Below are 20,187 nucleotides of genomic sequence, written 5' to 3'. Positions count from 1 at the left end.
GGCGGTTGACTAAGTGGTGCCTTTAGGGCATTTCTGCTGTTAATGCATAACGGCACGTTAGCTTCTTTGACCAAACCTTGATGCGTTGTCTTTCTTTGAAGCCTACGAACACGGATCTGATGCTGAGAAAACATAGACATAACTTGGATGTTTGGGATTCGAACCTCAGATTACATTTTATGATGCCTCCATAGAAAGGCTGCTATTCTGTCACCTCAGAGACCCAGGTATTTCAGTAACGGAAGTCGAGCTAGTGTCTGAAGAACCAGCAGCAATGTCGATGTCGGCGTCGTTCTGAAGTAGAATCAGCTGAAATAAGTAGGTGATTATCTGTATTTCAGCAATAGTTCGGCGTGCAAGCTGCAGTCAGATTAGCCTAACTGCAAGGTGTTCTCCGATATTGATATATAAGGATTTTCACTTCCGTTAGTTAATCTCGGCTATGTTGAACGCATCGCAGTCGTGTCTGAAGTGACTGGAAGAATGCGTCAGAAGTTTTAACATGTTTGTTTTTGTTCAGAAAAGAAGTATTTCCTCTTACAAGTACACATTAAATCCAATTAATGCGATATATTAGTGAGAACGAAGATGACACGGCACATAAAGCATGTTCTGGCAGTACCCTGTCTTATAGAGGGCACTCACTCATCTTCGGATCACTGTGTACAACAATGGTATCATATTCGAGCAAATATCATCAGATTGCATTTCCGATTCAACCACCATACACACAGAAGGTACACTCGTCTGCTGATCCTATGATTATTTTCATCCAAGGTCATTAGATACTGCCACCATAGGGAATGCCAAGCTAATGGCTTCTCCATCGCTACATCAAAGAGAATGCCACGTGACTGGTCAATACACCAGAATGTTGTTAGTATATGTGTGTTGTTATGATTCTTCCATGTGGGCAATGACCGGACGTCGGTCAGAAGATACAAATTATTCCATGAGATTTCATCTACCGAAATGACCCTTTTAGACGTTTCCACCAGATTAGGCAGCGGCAAGGTCGAGGCTATAGCTGTGCCGTTGACGCCCTGTATGGCTGTGCAGGCTTTCTTGATCAAGGACATGTACGTCTATTTTGACTTTCGGCTACAGGTGTGACTGTTTCATTACTGTGTGCCATGAAGGAAGCGTTGTTTATGTATTTACAATGTATATGATTAACAGAATACATTTAATAGCATAATTGTCAACCCCCAGCACATCATCATCATTTGTCTAAGAGCAACACTTTCATTCATGTAATATTCGTTTGGGGTTTCAAATTACGTTAACGAGTTCTTAAATTTCAGTTTTACCAAATGGATCCTGAATTATCTTTTGTATATGACGTATTCACAGTATATCACATATAGGGTTAGGGATTTTTTCAAAATGACGTCGACCATATGGTACCCAGTTGGTGTTTATTGAATATATTCTATTGGCGTCAGATTGCCAGCGAAAATGACACCACCTCTACACAGTTACATAGTGGTAGGGTGTGTATAAAACACGGTATTGGTTTCAAACAGTATTATAACCATTTAGCTGAATTTCAAAAAGACAAGTCTTGAGACCACTTCCTCCCACCTGTTATGGTTCGATTGGCGTCAGATGTCGGGAGTCCCGCCTGTTACAATTCCCCCTCTGCCGCCCCCTCCTCCCGATCTTTGTAGTTATCGTTACTGTACGCTTCATTACTCGTGGCCTTCAACCGAGTTTATGTGGTCAATGACCGATCATGTGACTGGTCACATGGCGTTAATGGATTTTACACACGCACGGACTATTCGTGCTCGACATTGAAAGCGAGAGCCACTGAAATGCGTTTAGGTTGTGTTTTCAAATATTCTAGATTAATGGGTAATGATATTGTCAAAGAATCTGCCATGCAAACATATTAATGTTTTAATGTTAATTTTTATATTTCTATATTTACAACAAGCCAATATCATCTGAGCATCCATGGTGGCATGTGGTACATATGTTGATGAGGGCAAAGGGTCATGGCCTCCATCACCAAGAATAACTATACTCGATAATTCAGTTCATGTTCACTGGACGTAAACAAACTATGTTAGAATTATTTATACATGAACAATGAAAAACAGATGAATGAATTAGAACTAAAATCAGTGTTTGTACCCATATAGTCAAAACGTCATTTGACATCACGTGACACGTTGCTCAGCGAACACAGGGAAGAACGTCTGATAAACGTTGACGTAAACAGGCAGTGTTGAACTACGTAACACTTGATTGGACTCAAGCCTCAGGAACTAAACCATACAGCACAGCCATGGGAATGGTTTCCTTTGTAATTAAAGTCCCTCTGATCTGATACATGATACGCTTTTACGACATTCTGCTGAAGTGAAGTCACGCGAAATGTGTCTCTCAAACAGTCACACTGTGGCCAACGTCGCGATGACGGTGTCCTCCCATTTGTGAGAAGTCGCATTTGTGAGACACATTAATTAAATGGTTGAGGGTACATAGGTGGTGCTTCCACATCCCTACAATGAAAATGGGAACGGCCCAGTTGTTGCTGAAGAGTACCCACAGGCGGCATAGTTCATTAATGAGTTAATTAACGCAGAAGACATTGTTTGTTGAAGAACATTTATTGCTTTCAATGAAGAAAATCAACAGATACAGAAATAATGAAAAAGGTTATCAAGAACATGGAGCGGCCAGATCGACATCGGTACTTACTGCCATATAATGGTGATTCAAAAAAGAGCAGTCAAAGGTAGATACCCCATCAGTATATCAGTAAAAAGTAACAATTATATCAAACTGGCCTAAAATGTTATGTTGTAACGACAAATTAAATACCATGTTATATATAATATTATGTACACTTTGTATTCTTCAAATGCTGATTTTAATGGTCCATTACAGGACAAATCTTATGGATAACAACTTCTTGAATTTATTTCTCACGAAGTTTCGGGGCTTGGTCTAGCCCCAGCATCAGGTTGAACCGAACAGTAAAGCTTCTTATCAAGAAGAAAATGGTCTCTGGTAACAGCAACACGTTTACTTGTCATGAACTATTGCGACAAAATAGTCGGATATAACAGAGGAGTGGGCTACATTTCCAGCAATTTCTCGCGTTCAACAACTCATCATCCTCCAGAATATCACGTTCTAGACGCCCTGGACTGTCTGACGACATTTCGTAGTGCTTGTAAATGGTTCCATTTTAGTCAAGCTCGGCTAAATCATCGGGAGAATCAATAGGAAGGTTACCATGACCTCCAACTAATTAAGTCCACTATAAAACAATCAAAACATATAAACCCAGGTCATCACCAGCTTGACAGCTATTGGGTGAATGGGACTGATAACCAGTCATGTCTTTTTACAATACTTTATTTTTTAAATATTTATTTTTGATAATTAGTGTGACGGCTGAACAAACTGCCATTAATGGAATTAATATCTTGTATCATCAACGATCTCACGCCACGTGTACCATTTTCACAAACATGCTATCTTTAAAATAATATTTTCTATTAATTACCCAACGCATGTGTCCATTCGATGTATAGAATTAATGTGTCGATATGTGTCTTGCGTAATGCCGAGGTGACGGAAAGCCCAACTCAACTCGGTGCGTGTATGTCGAGCTTTTGGTGCTTCACGGAAAATGACGAAACCTTCCGAATGGTGATCAAGGCTTGTGCCATGGTGTCTTATATCGATCATGGGAAACTTAATCAGTATTTAAAACTTCTTTTAACGAGGTTTAGATGCTTCGTGCTAATGACTGCAGAGCAGCCACGTTATATCTAATGGAAAGAGGGACTATACCCATATTGTACAGATCAAGCCGTGCATCAGTACAACATGGTGGGTGTCGGTATAAGCTTTCATGGTTCGTTTGTTTCAGCAGGTGTGAGTGAACTTTTGACTTTTCCAAATTGCTTTCACGGCAATAACCTGCAACAGATTGTCTCAACTTGTACAATCGAAACCCGTGAGTCGTCGTGCCCACTTAACACTGGAGTTGTGGCAATCAAACATGGCAGCGGTGTATCACAACTCAAGTGTCCGTCCGCAAGGCAACACTCATGGCTAATTATCGTGGTTTTATAGGTTAAGATGATAATATCCTAAAGGTGTAGTGGACTTCGGTGAAGCGGAAGGTCGCTGGTTCGATCCCCGTCAAAATATAAAATGATGTTATTTATTGTCAGACTGGCTCTAGAATTTCTTATATTAGTAGTAAGAATATACACGAGATTCGAGGGGGGTGTGGTCGGGGATTCGAACCCGATCCGCCTGGCTATGTTCTGGTTTTGTGAGGACCTTGATCATAAGTTTCACCATAGTAGGAAGCATTATTATATCTCTAGCTACCACTCCTCGCACACGGCGCCATGTTGTTTCCGCACATATTCTTTAATGCGGTGTGAGGCTGCCCGAAAATGGATATAGACAGGATCTGTCGTTACATTTGTTTTCCATGGCAACGGGTAATATTCCAGCTAATAAAGGGCGGGCTGCTAGTAATCGACCTTGAACCAGACAATCCCGTGACTGGTGTTGCCAGCAGCTCCCGGGTAAGATGGTACGAAGAATAGCTTACCATAGACTTAACTTCACTTGGGAATTCTGCTGGGTTTTGAAGTGGGGACAAACTCAGGAGACCGGTAGTCAATCCACAGAGTGTGTTCAGCGTGGCAGCTAGATACCAAGGTTCAGATTGGAACGTGTGCTTACTTTGCCACTCTCACTCTATGCGCTGTTATAAGCAGTCGGAATATTCGGGCATTACATCACTCACTGATGCGAGGGAAAACGGACCGAGCAATTTGTATACACAAACACCCGCTGAGATAAGTAATTCCATAACTGACAGCTGTAGAGGGGCTCATCGTGAGAAGCATATTTCCTATGGGACTTCCGAGACGGCCGAGAGTCGCATCTGAAGATGACAGTATACAGGGCAAGATGGCTTCACGTGTGAAGAGTTGTATAGCGCTTAGTCGTAAATCATTTTGATAAAAGTAATTAATTCAAATTTTCTGGAGCTGGGCCCTCTCTGGATAATCTCCATAAATCTGTAAATATTTTGATGATAATTAGAGAGGGTATTGTCTCACGACGTAAGCATGAGTGAGTGAGTGTTGTTTCACGAAGTTTAGAGCGAGTATTGTTTCATGACTCTCAGACCAACAGCCAAGCAATATCACGGCAGTAGGCAAGACATGGCCTGAACACAAGTTGGGGGGATCGTCTTAAATTACTTGACGGACCAAACCACCAGGTAATTTGAAAACTGTGGAAACGCATGGCGTTACTTTATAAATAATGCATGTGCAAATATGCATAATTTATCCCCATTTGTTGAACGTGTATGTACACATTTACATGTTATGGTATATCCAAACTAGTAAACACAAACAACACTTATTCGTGAGTAAATAGTCACTCATCAACCAGACATAATTATTATACTAGACCTGCCAAACACCGCCCAGCTAGAAACAACGCCTCCCCGATATCGAAGATGTAATAAGCTTCATCCCCACCAATATGTTACACCACAAAGCGTCTTTAAGGCGCGACGATATCACGGCCGTTGGAATGTGCATAGATAGTAGATATTTCCTCCACAGTTGGGAGGCGGGCGGGGGACCGGACACAGAACTGTACCCCGGGGATACGTTCTGATCACGTAGGCCATCTCCGGGCATAACACGCCAGCCCCGACACCTGGGGCGTGATCTCGAGACACACCTGTCGAGAAATGCAGGTGATCACTGTGATCTTAACGCCCAGTTGGCGAAAGCGGATTTCGAGTCACATCTCCATCTTGGGGCCAGTTTTGAAATAGAGCTATACTGGGAAGATCGGTGGTTCCGCTGAACACAACCGAGAACTCTTTCACAAATGTGTTTCGCTGTATCACGGAAACGGGTAACAGGTGCCAGTTCTCCTTATTGGCATTCCCGAGGAACACATCGGCCACAACCGCCTATAAGTTCGCGACCGGCGATTGTTGTAGCCGTACCGGCTCGGGCCACACTACCGCATGGTGATGTAACTCCGCGAAAGTATCTAGGTCACTACGTAGGCGGTCAGACGCCCGACGGTACTGAGGGCGACCTACTTGTACTGCAGTGTTCTGCCATGCGCGGGCCGCTGCGGCTGATGAACAGTACAATGACGTAGAAGGCCGTGAGATAGAGTAGCTCCGCCCTCTGACGTTGCCCATAAGCGAGCTGGGAAGAGCTACGCAAACATTCCATTCATAGACGTAAGCAATTGTAGACTCCATACATACCCATGAGGATGATTTGTAGGTAACGCAGTGTGAAGTTATTGACAAGCAGTTGAGGTATGGCGTCAGTAGTACAGGCTGTGAGATGTGGTGTACAGGTATATCTGTAGTATTCAGCAGAATTGAGGGATCAATCTCTTTCTCCCGTGTCCGTCATTAATCGGCTTATTCTTAAGCGTGACTGAGGCTTGGGTATATTTTAGTAACTGTGCGTACAAGTGGGTTAAGTCGAAGGGCTGATCGCCCCAACAATGTGGGTGTCTTCGATCACGTGGGGAGAGGATGGACAGGAGAAAGACACGTGACTGGATGGGTGTGTGGTGCCTTAAACACAGGTTAAAGTCAAGGCCTTCCTGACTTGTATACCACGTCCAGGCGACACATTCCATAAATACCTATATCTGCCAACACATTCTTAAAATATCTATTCTGGACGGCCCAAACTTGGTGTTTACCAGTATCCGACCACAGCTTGACAACGTGTTTATGAAACTTGTCCACAAGTGGGTCTAACTCTCAAACACAAATTAAGTTACGGAAGAGCACCTGCTTTTGAAAATACATGCAGTCCCTTGTCCTCTTATATCACTCATAGCCATGACTCAGCCCTGGCCTATCATACTGACTGGTTGTGCCTGTCACTGCCGAGTGGAAAAATTCTTTGTGATAAGTTAAACCCCAAACATACCGGAACGATTAATCAGAGATTTCTTTTTCAGTAAAGGCCAAACTGTCGATGTTCTATATGTTCATTAATGTTTTGACCAAGTCCAGTTCAACGTTCTACTTATAACCGTGAAACTACAATTACTAGTCGGGCACTGTAGGGACGGCTGCAACCGGGGGATAGGGTAGTAGACAGTCAATGAGTCTTGATTTACGCCGCTGATCCTTTAAGTTCCCTGTTCAGACAACATCTCCACGCGAGATGCAACGTTATCGCTAGTAACAATAGTTTTAATGTCCGAATCTGCTGTGAAGAGCCCTGAAGAGATGGGGAGTAGAGCAGGCCTTCAGCAACCCATGCTTGCCACAATAGGCGGCTACGCTTGTCGTAAGAGGCGACTAAGGGGATCGGGTGGTCAGGCTGGCTGACTTGGTTGGCACCTGGCATCGGTTCCCAATTGTGAAGATCGATGCTCATGCTGTTGATCACTGGATTGTCTGATCCAGACTCGAATATTTACATACCACCTCCACATAGCTGGAATATTTCTGAGTGCGGCGTAAAACTAAACTCCCTCACTCACTCTGCTAGGGATCTAGTTCATCAACACCCTTGAAAGCACAGACAAACTGTGATATAATTAAAATCATTATTAACTAGTATATAAGTTTAGTAAAAGAATAAACATTCAGTCACTATTCGCTACAAAACGTCATTCAGTAGGTTATATAACGTTTAAAGGTCACGTGTTACGCAACTTCATTCACAGCTCTCTATGAGACGGTTATGATCGAGTCTAGACCACAGACACCGTGCATGTTCAAGATCAATGGTCTATATATCCCGGAGAGACAAGGAGACATGTGAGCAGCAAGGTCACACGTTGTAACTTTTCGATTCCCATCTGGTCACCGACATTTTGCTCTTCTGTTCTCTGACGACGGCATTACTGCCACGGATGGGTCGGCATTGTTGACAAGAAATTATGTCCTCGAAAACTGCTGGTAAACAATGTTACAATATTTCCTGTGACATATTTGATAATAACATTTCTCAACACTCATAAAATCAAGCAAACTGTCCGTTCCTTGAATTTCGTTGTTATATTAGAGACTGACTAATTGCATGATATGTACTTGCATATATAAAATTAGCAATTGTAATCCGTTTTTCAGTGTTGGTATTTATGTAATCAATGTTTTGTGAGCTGATTCCGTTAATAAATAAACGCATGTTTAAACCACGGACAAGTAGACAGACAGACTCTCAATTAATGACTTACGTCATGTTTTCCATAATTATACAATTACATATTGTCATAAATTACGTTTATGGGTTTTGCACATGTATCACAGTTATGGGCTAACAGTAAAACCCATTCTTGACTGCGATACCTGCTCGGGTAATGCCATACGTCACTGCATATACGCTGTTAAACCGGCCTTTCGCCACCACATAATGGACACCTAGTGCGGTGAAAAATCTTTCTCATTCTCTTCACATTCAAACCAGTTGAAACAGAAAAGTTAAGAATCTACCGTGCTTACTACCTTCCTACTGATCAGACTTTCGCCAGAAAGAAAAACACTTAATAAATTTGTTAGTCAGTAATCTTGTCTTTGAATATAAAAAAAAAATACGCCATGCCTTCTTTAAGTTTGTATGTAGCTGAGATATCGAAAGTTATTAAGAAGTTTATTTTTCAGTAATTTTGTCTTTCAAAATGAATGATTACGCCATGCATTGCTTTGGAGCGTCTATAGCTGCGATATTAAGACATTAAGATCAGACTATTTAAATGCAACTACCGACAGTGTCCGCCTGAAAGTACTTACACTCTACAAAACGCCTCTATTTGACGACGCTGTTCGTTGTTATGGTTCCCCCATAGATGCCGCTAATGGAGAAGAAATCAATGTGTCTGACAGGTTGTTACTTTGAATAAATACCACATGTCAACGGCCGTGCATTGAAATCAGTTTTTATCAGTCCACCAAGGACACGGCCTGTGTTCGGACATTTGTTACAGCGACTGATGATGTTCCGGCGACACATTTTCAAGTTTAAAAAGTTGCACTTCCCTTACGGATCGATTGTTCTGGGTTTAACGCTCCCCAAGGCCGCGGTGTTTACGAAGTTGGTTAAAATCTTGCAGAGAGGCGGATCTAGGAGTGGCTTCACTTACAGCGTGGCTGCATTTCTGCTTGTTCTACCTTGCGCAACAGATACATTCTACACTTGTACTGTAGTCTACTATATGTTGTAGTTCACCTCAGACACCACATGACCTCGAGAGGGTTCGGATCAGAACTAGTCACAACTGGTTTCATTGAGGCTCAGCGGTGAGTGAGTAAGGTTTTACCCCGCTTCTAGCAATGTTCCAGCAATATCATGGCGGGAACAACAGAAATGGGCATCACATATAGTAGGGATGACCGGAGTCAATTTGAATATATTTTTCTTAACTTCTTGTAATTCAATACTAGTCGACCGCTCACAAAGCTAATCGGTACTAACAAGTATAGTGGCATCTTGGCTATAAACCTGAGTGTCATGTAAAGTTCACTGTCGTGTTATTACCTGGTTGTTACGCATCGCGTGTAATGACTTCATCGCAGGTAATGACTGCCAGTAATACAGTTGACCCCCAGGACGGGGCAGTTGTATCACGTATGAATAGATGAGGCAGTTGTAACAAAGAATGTTAAAATATAACAATCTGCTCATTTTAGATATAAAATCCAAATGAAATGTGGAAAGATGTTATCTTGATCAGTTGAGGTGGAAATGGATTAACAATTAAACCTACATCAGCGTCGACATTTATAATGTTTTTGGTTCAATATTCCTGTATTGGTGTGCCCAAAATATAATGAAAAGATTAACGCTTAAACGTTCACCTGACGGCCATTACTATGATGATAACATTGTTCTACTAAGATAACACTAGTGAAGGACTAACACAAAACATCCATCATGACTCGATTCATTATCATAATACATGGAAAATTACATGGGGGCAACTGTAACACAGTGTTTCAATGTCCGCGTTGGTAGTAGCCATGTTTCATGCCATGTCACATGTTAACAACTTCGTGCTACTCTAATATTTCTGCTTCAAAATATGCCTTGATACCTCAGGTTTATACTTGAAAAGTTCGTTTCATACCAAGCAACATTTACTGCATTAAGAACATTTTGTTACGTTTTGAGAAAAGATTACTTGCCTGTGTGAAAAATGTCAACTGCATCTCGCCATGATCAAGCAGCACAGAAACACCAGGGACTCTATTTTAGCGCTATGATAGTCGTAACTGCGATACATTAACATTAACTTACGATTATCTTAGTGCTAAGAGAGCTTCGAAAATCTAGTCCCTAGAAGAAAAGGGAAATAACTCTCACTTACACACTACTTGAGCAAAAACACTTTAAGAGTAGTCGCCCTTGTTACAATTGCCACTTGTAACAATTGACCCCGGTCTGACCTACAACTGTGGGGAATCGAACCCTGGTCTTCGGAGTGACGAGTGGACTTAGGCTACCCAGTCGCTCCTTGGTCTGCAGGCCTGCGTTTAGTCAGTCTCACAGTCCCAGAACCACATTATTTTGCCTTCTGTCAAGCCTTCTCTGCGGTGTTACAGCCTTTAAAGCAGTGAAGCAAGTCTAGATTTTCTCAGGCTTTGAATCTCTGGTCTCCCTGGGGCTCCTTTTCAGTTAAAATGGGTTTGTTTGTTTGTTACTATCAAATTATATACATTCACAGACTAAGCCTTAGTCTAGCCGCGTTTACGAGTAGGAACATTGCTGAATGCGGCGTAAAACAACAGTATCTTACAAAGAGGGAGAAAGGGTTTGATTGGCAATTCTATGTAATTGTTTTAAACGTGCAAATTCATATATTTTATACCATAATTATCGCGTGACGCTTGTATTCCTGTTTGCTTCGCAAGGATATAGACAACATGGCGTTATTTTCCTTTGAACCAAAAACAGTGTGTCAAACTTGCCATAGATTACTTTCACCAGCGTATGTTTTACACAACAGGTTGCCTCGACCTTCACATTGACTGTAACCTGCTGCAGGCTGCTGTGAGTTATTGAAATATACAACGTGCTCATTTCGCCTGCTACCACAACAATCTCGTGCAGCACAGGCGACACGTGATGGGCTGTCATAGCTGTCACAACACGCACGAGCGTCACGTGTTTATCTTCCCGCACGAGCTGTGGCAAAAACAATATTCGACCCAGATCGCTTGTGTAGTTTGTGCATACGAATGCCAGTCTATGCCAGAAGGTAAATTATTTCTTTAAAAAGCTTCATATACTCATTTCCTTTATAAATGTCGCATTATTGCCTCAGAACGTGAATTCGTTTATATTTGATAGAAATTGCGCAACACTATATAGTATCATCATTGGAACTTAGTTTCCAGTAAATCAAAATTAAAATCATGTGAAAACTGGATTCTAAACTGGCAAATACTCATTCATGATATTATATTTGCAATAAATATCATATGTTTGTCACAAATTCCGTCATGAAGAATCACATCTGACGACATAATTTATGGAACTACTTAAATAAAATATGACCCTGAAATACAACACGTGGATGATATCATTGAATGACTGGTTTTGGAAACATGCATTTCGCGGACTGACAGGTGCCAATCAATCACCAGTTTCAACGTCACGTCATTTGTCATGAGCTGTCACATTCACACAGAGATCATTGTCTGTAAATAAACATCCATCATCACACGGCCCCAGGTTACTCCATGTAATGCTTAGTCCCTGAACAAATACTCATGGAAATGACTAAAGTGGGTGAGTGAGTTAAAGTTTTTAGTCACATCGCCAGTGTTTCAACCATATTGCAGTAAATTATACACGGATATAACAGTCAGCTAATATACGTACCTGTTGGCAAAGGACTATACAACAACTAGATTATCACAGAAATGAAGTTAAACCTAGTAATTAAAGCTAGTAATAAGTAATTGTAAAATAAATTGACTACAAGTGACAATACAATATAAAACCAACTTAATTTAGATCACTAAACTAGGAACCATGGGAAATGAATAAGGGAACACATGAAAGTACAACAGTTCCTTTATGTTTTCCAGGTTCCGTCACAAAGTACACTGTAGGTGAAATTTGGGGAATAAATAAAGGAACACTTGGGAGAGTTGGGAGATTCTGTGTACATTTAGGGTTTTAGCATTGTGGGGAGGGTTCGGCAGTAGGTAAAACAGTGGGCTCGTCAGCATGTGAGACAGAACAGCGTCAAGAATGCTCTGTTGGTCTTGGTCGTGTGGGACCGGTTCCTGACGACTGTATGTTCGAATCATGCCAGAATCTTTATGATTATCTATTTGTCAGCACCATGCCTTTGTACATTTGCTGCATGTCGGTCCCGAGGGATTGTCTCTCTTATCGACGTGACACGTGACACGGAATTATAGCTTTAGATACGGACACTGAAACAACAAATGTATCCTAGGAAAGCCATGCAAAGTTCATTATACGTGGCAGGTCTAGATCACTGCCGCTTTAATCTCTGTAAGTGAAGAATATGTCTTTACTCCGTTTTGTATGGTTATATTTTAAGTAAATTTAAGAGTTGCTTCCTGCAAATATGTTAGTCCAGAACTTAGAGTGAACATTGAAACTACCTCACTTATTGACCGTGTCAAAGTCATGACTCATGTATTAAATAATCTGTATTCTATCATGACTTAAGTAAATACTGGATTGTGACTGGTTAATCAAGGTCATTCAGAGGTATATAATCACGTCATATACCTCTGATTTTCCAACACATTATGTATTTGTTTAAAATCTGAATAACGCGGTTATGGTAGAATGGTGATAAACATACAGTGTTGGAAAATCAGAGGTATATAACGAAAGTATAATAGCTTTCACGCTACGCGTTCGGTTTTACATCAAAATTAGAGCTATTGTTATAATTTCGTTATATACCTCTGATTTTCCAACGCAGTAATGTTTATCTCCTAAATATTCCAGGACTATGAAACGTAAAGATACTAGGATGCGTATGTCAGCGGGAGTCGGTTATAACGGGGATGACAAAATACGAAATGAATGAATGTACATGAATTCCTTTTAACGCGCTTCTGATTTTCATGTTTATAATTCTTATTTCTTTACTTTTTGAGGGTTGTTTTATTTTCAGTTAAGACGTTGAACTTATACGTAACTTGACATTCCTAAACGGTATTTTGATTTTTATTTGAATGCTTAAGTGGTAATACTTTAAGTCCCCAGAGAATGAAAATAATTCATTCTCAAATAATTGAACACAAAATTAGCAAGCATAATACCATCCATAACGGCCTATTGGCTTTGTACTTGTATCAGGTACCTCCTGTGAATATCTCCGATTTATTCCATGTCCAGACGCACTACACAGGATCAGTGGAGGATGATTAGTGGTAATTATCGCCACAGGCAGGTCAGTGCACGTGGCACTGGCGACTTCCTTTGTCCAATATCCGTGATTCATTGTTGGCCAAATTGTTGAAAGTAATCCATCGCCACGGTGTGGTGCTTATGTATTTCTGAAACTCAAACCAACCTAGATTATTTAAAAGCATGTGAAGCCAGCCTGCTCTTCACTACACATGTGAAGCCAACACTGAAAGGAGTGTATTGTGGAATAAACAATTCATAGTCAGCCTAGTTTAATTTCTACATTCAAATTTAACTTTCGGAGAGTAGGCTCCCGTGTGTGATACGTTATGGGATGTTCAGACAAGGACACTCATACTGTTAAGAACTCAAACACAACAGCCATAAGGGCAAAGTTTAAAACGAAAACAAAATCCCTTTTCTGATTTAATATTTTTAACATCAGTCGAGAGTTTGATATTTGAGCGTATTAAAGGAATTGTAATACATTTATAATGCCAACAATTATTTCCCGAAAGTTGTTATTTAAACATGCCAGAATTTGTAACTATAAATAACCCTGATTTACATCGGCATGATTAATGGCACCATGGCAGCCATAACGCCTTCACACGTTTCCTCTGATTTTTTTTTACAAAAATTTTAAAAAAATCAAAAAGTGATGTAAAATTGAAATAGAGTATTACAATGACGTCGCGGTGGAGCCTATCCTGGTTTCATGAAAATGAATTCTAAGTCAGTTCTTCCCGGGTTTACAAACTAGTATGGCCCACTTACGCTTTCAATTTAAAAACGTTTCGAGATAACGTAATCATCTAAGGAAACATATGTCACTAACACTAGAATTCTTAAAACCATTGTTTATAAAACTATTTCATCCTCTGATGCAAGTACTTTAATAAAAAGAATAGTGCAACCAGTGTTTTCTACTTCGCTGAAGTCAAATCTGGTGCCAACAGATTATTTCTTACAACTCATGCTTTGTTCACAGAGATCCTAAACTCATTTTATAAAATTACTTCCTATGCAAGCTTTCTAGAATTTAAATTTATAAGGCTGATGAAGTGCACATGTCAAAACGTGAAGAGCGAAATTCAAGAAAGAAATATAGGGCCTACACAACCACTGGTGAGAAACAATAGCTTCCGAGCAACGTCCGAAACACATTGCTGTTCTTTCACTTCCGTAGCTGAACAAACACCATAAACTCTTCATAGTTAGGGAGTGTTGACTTCAGGTGCTGTCTGAGATGCTGATTGCTGCTTACATATACCACTCAGCATGGTGAAGGATACTGGATCGTTTCAAGTTTGCTTCGTAACAAGAGAACAGTAATTTGACGTGTGTACTTACATTTCACCTTTAACGGAAGCATAACATGCCCTGGTAGTCTGCCATAAAGACCCTGGAAAAAATATACCTATTGTAGCCCATGCAAGTCCAGAATGTGTGGCAAAGACCACAATTTCAGGAAAATGAAGAAAATACATGTGTGTATTGCATGCTTTGATTACCAAAACGTATTTTCTTCTGTAGAACATGTTCATTTCAGTAACTATATGTTTAAACTATATGTTACATGATCTGGTTGCTTGGCGATACTATCTGGGATATTTGTGTGGAAGCCTCTCTGTAAACAATTCTACCCCTGAAGATCTCGTTAGCCATGAAGCTTCTACAACAACCCATGTTTTCCAATTCTCTTTCCACAGGGGTTACTTATCTTCCTTCTCTGTGGAAAGAGAATGATGTTTTTCGTAAGAGGTTAATAGCGGGATCGAGTGGAAGGCTCGCTGACTTGGTTGACACGTGTCTTTGTATGCAGATTGCGTAGCCTGGTCCAGACTCAATTATCTACGGACCGCCGTCATATAACCTGAATATTGCTGAGTGCGACAAAATTCAAGAAAATATTATCTGTTAAAACTTCTCAAGACATAGTGAATCTATTAAAATATATTTTACATCTATCGTCTCTTGTCAGAAAAAAATGTTAAGAGGTTGTTTTCCTGCTATCTTGAATTCGAATTTGTATTTGTATATATGTTTACAATATATGCTCTTGTGCCACTAAGGCGGTTTATGAAAATAAATTGAATTGAGTTGTTAACCACCAAACCAACCAACTGTAAACCAATCACAGGAGCCCCGCACTCAGCTAGAATGCCCCAATCAAATGTCGAGTAGGGTATATCGGTGCTCTTATCCAGAAGACGCTGAATTGAGTACAATGGCGGAGCGACATATTTAGGTCATACTTTATGTCCTCCAGCTATTGTGATCTCTCGATAGCTTCCTCGAAGAAGCGCGAATGTATTACGTTCTCGACAGGCGTGCATGATTAATGGCACATACCATGTTCACTGAGTGACTGAGCGTGGTATTAAAACCATTCCGAGAAACCCTGTGAAATTTGAGTCTGGACCACGACAACCAGTGGTAGATAGAGTGATGCCACCGCGGTACACTGCCTGCAATATGTAGCCACCATTTGCAGACCCGAGTCCCTGTGATGTTTAATATTAGCGATAATATTGAGAGTGTTAAACCTTCCCCGTGCCTGTGAGGTACTGTATTGTAGCCATGGTAATGTACATGAACTTCAAGTAGTTTCATGTTAGGAAATTCAGAGACATAATGTGAAACAGAGTTCTCGGGTCCATCAAATGAAAACTTACGAAGGCTCCTGGAAATTATCCCTTTGTCAAGAGTGTTGGTGTGCTTTATGCAGTTATCCACCTGTTAGTTTGGGGTGGAACTATGACGCTGTCATCATGATACGGTGTTTAATTATTAACTTACATCAAAAGGAAGCACATACAAAACAGTGCGGTACGGTTAAACACCAGTCTGTGGGTATGATGTGACTTCACATGAGGGTATGACGTGGGTAAACGCATTATCATACGAGTCCACAGTATATGATTGTCGACCATATCATAAGATCGACAATATCATAAGATCGAACTGTCGATTAAGACGTGTTCACCTAATTAGTAACGATGATCATAATTACAAGATACACTGCACCGTTCAGAGCACGCTTTGGTCGGACGGTTGGTCTTTCTGACATGACCTGTATTAAGATGTTCTCTGACCATTGTTTATCGGCAGCCAGAACTAACAGATGTAATTATATAATCGGGAATATATAACCCCTCCCAATACCACACAAGGTTAACGTGATGTAAACCTGATGCACAAATGAATGTGTCACTTGATATATAAAAGTAAACAGCGTGTGCCTCTCTGTACAAACCCACTACCCCATTGTGCCACTGGTCATATTGATCTGATCTACACGACGACCCAGAAAACACAGAATTGGTGCCCACCAAACAGCAACTGATCGTTAAATAGGTCGACTTGACCTACTTAGGTATTTGTGAGGAGATAAATGAGTATTGGAAACTATTGATAGCCTGGAATCAAACACTGGCCTGTGCAACAACTGACCCTCTTACACTGACCAGCCTGGTCAGATCGTGCTGCTATCTGACCCAGTTATCACCCCGGGGATGGTGATGCAGCTTTGACCTACATACCCGTAGCAATGCAACTGACATATTAATGAAAGGTCGGCGACAATCTGTCAGTTTACGGCACACAAACCGATTACTGTCTCTGAGGGAGAAAATGTGTCATTTTGTTATCCACATACTGTACAACACTAAATACCTCATTAAGATGAAGAACAGTCTATCGTTCATTCTGTACTTCAATACTTGTCTGTACTGAGGTGCGGTTACAAACATCAAGTCTGTTAATTATCGTAAGGTAAAATGTAGTTGTTTATTAATTAGTTTGTTTAAAGGGCCGAGGATGTTTACTCTGTTATATTATTTGAAACAATAGGTAGGGAAGCAGTTGCAACGTTTACTTGTCGCTGCGGAAAACCAGGTTCGACTCTGACGGGGCTGTGTGTGCCATATGGACTGAATTTCGCCAAATACATACCTGCTTCCTCACTCTACCTATAGAATGCATACATCGAAACACATGCTTGTAGTCTTCTATCCAAACGACGACACGTTTGGCAAAGCTTTAAAGTTTAGAGATATGATTATCAGTGAGTACAGATTGGTGCACACCGCTGTAGCAAAAGCGCTAAGGTATCAATAATGACACATGAACTAAGGTGCCATTGATGACACATGCATGGATTAAGGTACCTGTGATGACACAGTGGATTATGGAGACCTTAATGACACACTGGACTAAAGTGCCATTGATAACACATGGACTAGGTGCCATTATGGTGTATATGGTGCCATTAATGACATGCCTGTGATGACACGTGAAGGTGCCTGTGATGACACACTGGACTAAAGTGTAACGGATAATACATGGACTAAAGTGTCATTAACGATACAATGGATTATGGTGTCATTGATGACACTTTGGACAATTTACCATTGATGACTCAGAGGACTAAGGTGCCATTGATGACACATGCATGGATTAAGGTGCCATTGATGACACAGTGGATTATGGTGTCATTCCTTACTCAAGCATGAATTAAGGTGCACGTGATGACAGAGTGAAGTGTGGTGCCATTGATGACACATGGACTAAGGTGCCATTGACAACAATGGACTCATTTACCACTGATGACATAAGGACTTAGATGCCTTTTATGACACAGTTTATAAAGGCGCCACTGATAACACAGTTCATTAAGGTGCCATTGATGACACTGTCCATTAAGGTGCCATTGATGAGACAGTGGATTGTGTTGTCCTGACACAAGCATGAACTGAGGCGCCTTTGATAACACACTGGACTAAGAAGCCATTGATGACACATGAACTAAGGTGTCATTGATGACATATGCATGATCTAAGGTGCCTTTTATGACACATGCACGGACTAAGGTGCCGTCTATGACATATTGGCTAAGGTGTCATTGATAACACATGGACTAGTGTGCCAGTGATGACCTGTAGTTTAACGTGCCGGTGGAGTTTAGAGTTGCGACCCTTAAACATGTCTGGATCCGCTTGCTCTAGTTCGATTCCCAGATTCGCTCAGCTTATCACCTTTGGTCTTCATCTTGAATTTGAACGCCCATGACAATAATAACTGCTGGAGTTTCTCCTACATCATGGGGTTAAAGCAACAACAGCTCACTGAAATGAACCAGTTGTATTTCCAACATTTCAAACAATGCCAACTACAGAGCAGACAGTGAGTCTCACTCCATAGGTGGAGTGCAGACAGGGAGTACACTTTACCCCGTCTTGTTTCAACAAGTACAGTGGTCTCGCCCTGTCCACGCCTGGTTGGCTCTGACCTGGCTACAGTACTAACTATTCGCTGGATCTGTTATCATAATTATACTCCCTGTATGCTTCACTGTGAATATCAAGAAACAACATTCTGTTCAACTCAATAAACTGATCACTTTAAAAGGCTTGTGAAAAATCTGTTTTCTTCTCTGTGGAATGACGCACAGTGCACCTACTGCCTGCCCTTATTAGCTAGTCGATATCTGAGGACGTAACCTGCCCGTGATGCATCAGTGCACTCAGACAAAGATTAGGTTGGGATATAACGAAAGTGTACTCTCTGAGCGGCAATTTCCCGGGCTCCGTCGTTGATTGCAGGGCTCTCTTCCTGAATAGCAGGACAGGCACGGACATACTGGTAGTTGACGACGCGTGACGTCATGGAGTCTCCGTACCGCCATAAGTCATGTGACGTGCGTACTTTGCCAGTTTGCTGTCACTGGGATTCAGGTGATGTAACTCAGCAGGATTTTGCCTGTTATCTTATACTACTGAGAAAGGTTAGGTAACTTTGGCCGGCAATATCCACACAGTAAACCACGATTGCCCCACTACGCATTATACTCTGGAGTGTCTTCCACTGGCATCCATAACTTGGTGTTGTGATGTGTTTTGGGCATCCATGACTTGATTCCATTAAGCGTTTTGGTAACCACGACGTTCACGTTATAATGGGATCTATGACTTGGTATTGTCACGTGATATTGTGGACCAAGGCTTGCAAGACGTGTCTTCATTGTCATTTAACAAGGGGCAATGACTGATGGTCTTCTCAATAGTAATGTAACCACAACTGCCACCACGAGATGACAAAAGTCTTTAGGCAAATAGGACCATTAACGTTCATTGGATGATCAAGCCTGACCGCCATTACGACTGACTGCCAAGTGGACAAACGAGTTTTCAAGTTTTGTTTTTAATTCATCGCTTTTTAATTTCCTCAAATAGATCTGTCCTCCAAATCAAATCCGGTTTATTCAAGGCAGGTTCGTTGCAAAATCACTTCTTTTTCCTTAGTACAACCATGAACACTGAATGCCAAGACTGTGTTTAAGTGCACATATTGTTGCACGGTACAGCACACCAAGTGCAGCCTGAATATGACGCAATGCACTCAGCCTGAAATCGCTGAACCTCGGCTGCTCTGCAGAGTAAAGCGTACCATGGCACCCGATCCACATGGCTGAGTACCATTACTGCGTTCACGTTCTGCGACTGGCTGCCAAGGCAACCTTCATTTTCAAACGCTTTCTGAGTTTTTTTCTGTATAATTTAATTACAAAACTTTGAAAACGTCATCAGAGGCCTTGATGCATTAATTTTTAACATAAAATCTATAATTCCAACTGGAAATGATGATGAAATGAAACATCTCCAAAGCGGTACACGAGGTAACGCACTGTTTCACCGCCGACAAAATAACCCCTGGATCGGAATCTGCACCGTATGCACGTTATGGGTGTCATTTACAGTCATAACCATCAATATCTTCATCGCGT

Source organism: Haliotis asinina, chromosome 6, assembly GCF_037392515.1.
Source record: "Haliotis asinina isolate JCU_RB_2024 chromosome 6, JCU_Hal_asi_v2, whole genome shotgun sequence".
Classification (NCBI taxonomy): Eukaryota; Metazoa; Mollusca; class Gastropoda; order Lepetellida; family Haliotidae; genus Haliotis; species Haliotis asinina.
The sequence above is the reverse complement of the archived record's forward strand: the minus strand, read 5'-3'. Positions refer to the sequence as shown.